Genomic DNA, 3,523 nt, shown 5'->3' with positions numbered 1-3,523 from the left:
CCGTCCGTTTTCGTCATTTGTTATCGAATCGACTTAAAGCCAGATCGTCACATTGGCCGCTCTTCTCTCTGAAACGGTTGTACTTATCGCCTGCAAAGCTATGTCGCGTGATGCGGTATGCGGAGACACTAAAAGCACCATAGTAGAACACAGATGAAGCTTCTAAGTTGATGTAATAGCCAGTAAGAAGTAGTACAATTCAAGTTTTAGGTATCGATTATATACTTTTTAGCTGGCTTTGGTGCCTTGGACATGAGCTAGGACCTTAAGATTCTGCATGAAAGGAGGACTAGCAGCCGCGTTGTACGGGAGAATGTGAAATGTGTTCATATGTAGTAAAAACCTGAGATATACGTCCGTTTTCGTCATTTGTTATCGAATCGACTTAAAGCCAGATCGTCACATTGGCTGCTCTTCTCTCTGAAACGGTTGTACTTATCGTCTGGAAAGCTATGTCGCGTGCAGCGGTATGCGGAGACACTAAAAGCACCATAGTAGAACACAGATGAAGCTTCTAAGATGATGTAATAGCCAGTAAGAAGTAGTACAATTCAAGTTTTAGGTACTGATTATTGACTTTTTAGCTGGCTTTGGTGCCTTCGACGTGAGCTAGGACCTTAAGATTCTGCATGAAAGGAGGACTAGCAGCCGAGTTGCACGGGAGAATTTGAAAAGTGTTCATATGTAGTAAAAACCTGAGAAATCCGTCCGTTTTCGTCATTTGTTATCGAATCGACTTAAAGCCAGATCGTCACATTGGCTGCTCTTCTCTCTGAAACGGTTGTACTTATCGTCTGGAAAGCTTTGTCGCGTGCTGTGGTATGCGGAGACACTAAAAGCACCATAGTAGAACACAGATGAAGCTTCTAAGATGATGTAATAGCTAGTAAGAAGTAGTACAATTCAAGTTTTAGGTATCGATTATTGACTTTTTAGCTGGCTTTGATGCCTTGGACATGAGCTAGGACCTTAAGATTCTGCATTAAAGGAGGAGTAGCAGCCGTTTTGCACGGGAGAATGTGAAATGTGTTCATATCTAGTAGAAACCTGAGAAATCCGACCGTTTTCGTCATCGAATCGACTTAAAGCCAGATCGTCACATTGGCCGCTCTTCTCTCTGAAACGGTTGTACTTATCGTCTTCAAAGCTATGTCGCGTGCTGCGGTATGCGGAGACACTAAAAGCACCATAGTAGAACACAGATGAAGCTTCTAAGTTGATGTAATAGCCAGTAAGAAGTAGTACAATTCAAGTTTTAGGTATCGATTATTGATTTCTTAGCTGGCTTTGGTGCCTTGGACATGAGCTAGGACCTTAAGATTCTGCATGAAAGGAGGACTAGCAGCCGAGTTGCACGGGAGAATGTGAAAAGTGTTCATATGTAGTAAAAACCTGAGAAATCCGTCCGTTTTCGTCATTTGTTATCGAATCGACTTAAAGCCAGATCGACACATTGGCCGCTCTTCTGTCTGAAACGGTTGTACTTATCGTCACAAAGCTATGTCGCGTGCTGCGGTATGCGGAGACACTAAAATCAACATAGTAGAACACAGATGAAGCTTCTAAGTTGATGTAATAGACAATAAGAAGTAGTACAATTCAAGTTTTAGGTATGGATTATTGACTTTTTAGCTGGCTTTGGTGACTTGGGCATGAGGTAGGACCTTAAGATTCTGCATGAAAGGAGGACTAGCAGCCGAGTTGCACGGGAGAATGTGAAAGGTGTTCATATGTAGTAAAAACCTGAGAAATCCGTCCGTTTTCGTCATTTGTTATCGAATCGACATAAAGCCAGATCGTCACATTGGCCGCTCTTCTCTCTGAAACGGTTGTACTTATCGTCTGCAAAGCTATGTCGCGTGCTGCGGTACGCGGAGACACTAAAAGCACCATAGTAGAACATAGATGAAGCTTCTATGATGATGTAATAGACAATAAGAAGTAGTACAATTCAAGTTTTAGGTATGGATTATTGACTTTTTAGCTGGCTTTGGTGCCTTGGGCATGAGCTAGGACCTTAAGATCCTGCATGAAAGGAGGACTAGCAGCCGACTTGCACGGGAGAATGTGAAAGGTGTTCATATGTAGTAAAAACCTGAGAAATCCGTCCGTTTTCGTCATTTGTTATCGAATCGACTTAAAGCCAGATCGTCACATTGGCCGCTCTTCTCTCTGAAACGGTTGTACTTATCGTCTGCAAAGCTATGTCGCGTGCTGCGGTATGCGGAGACACTAAAAGCACCATAGTAGAACACAGATGAAGCTTCTATGATGATGTAATAGCCAGTAAGACGTAGTACAATTCAAGTTTTAGGTATCGATTATTGACTTTTTAGCTGGCTTTGGTGCCTTGGACATGAGCTAGGACCTTAAGATTCTGCATGAAAGGAGGACTAGCAGCCGCGTTGGATGGGAGAATGTGAAAAGTGTTCATATGTAGTAAAAACCTGAGAAATCCGTCCGTTTTCGTCATTTGTTATCGAATCGACTTAAAGCCAGATCGTCACATTGGCCGCTCTTCTCTCTGAAACGGTTGTACTTATCGCCTGCAAAGCTATGTCGCGTGATGCGGTATGCGGAGACACTAAAAGCACCATAGTAGAACACAGATGAAGCTTCTAAGTTGATGTAATAGCCAGTAAGAAGTAGTACAATTCAAGTTTTAGGTATCGATTATATACTTTTTAGCTGGCTTTGGTGCCTTGGACATGAGCTAGGACCGTAAGATTCTGCATGAAAGGAGGACAAGCAGCCGAGTTGCACGGGAGAATGTGAAAAGTGTTCAAATAGAGCAAAAACCTGAGAAATCCGTCCGTTTTCGTCATTTTTATCAAATCGACGTAAAGCCAAATCGTCACATTGGCTGCTCTGCTCTCTGAAACGGTTGTATTTATCGTCCGCAAAACTATGTCGCGTACTGCGGTATTCGGAGACACTAAAAGCACCATAGTAGAACACAGATGTAGCTTCTAAGATGATGTAATAGCCAGTAAGAAATAGTACAATTCAAGTTTTAGGAATCGGTTATTGACTTTTTACCCTTGTTTGGTGCCTTGGACATGAGCTAGGAACTTAAGATTTTACATGCAGGAGGACTAGCAGCCGAGTTGCACGGGACAATGTGAAAAGTGTTCATATGTAGTAAAAACCTGAGAAATCCGTCCGTTTTCGTCATTTGTTATCGAATCGACTTAAAGCCAGATCGTCACATTGGCTGCTCTTCTCTCTGAAACGGTTGTACTTATCGTCTGGAAAGCTTTGTCGCGTGCTGTGGTATGCGGAGACACTAAAAGCACCATAGTAGAACACAGATGAAGCTTCTATGATGATGTAATAGCCAGTAAGACGTAGTACAATTCAAGTTTTAGGTATCGATTATTGACTTTTTAGCTGGCTTTGGTGCCTTGGACATGAGCTAGGACCTTAAGATTCTGCATGAAAGGAGGACTAGCAGCCGCGTTGGATGGGAGAATGTGAAAAGTGTTCATATGTAGTAAAAACCTGAGAAATCCGTCCGTTTTCG

Source organism: Schistocerca gregaria, unplaced genomic scaffold (genome assembly GCF_023897955.1).
Source record: "Schistocerca gregaria isolate iqSchGreg1 unplaced genomic scaffold, iqSchGreg1.2 ptg000266l, whole genome shotgun sequence".
NCBI lineage: Eukaryota > Metazoa > Arthropoda > Insecta > Orthoptera > Acrididae > Schistocerca > Schistocerca gregaria.
Note: the sequence above shows the minus strand (reverse complement) of the source record.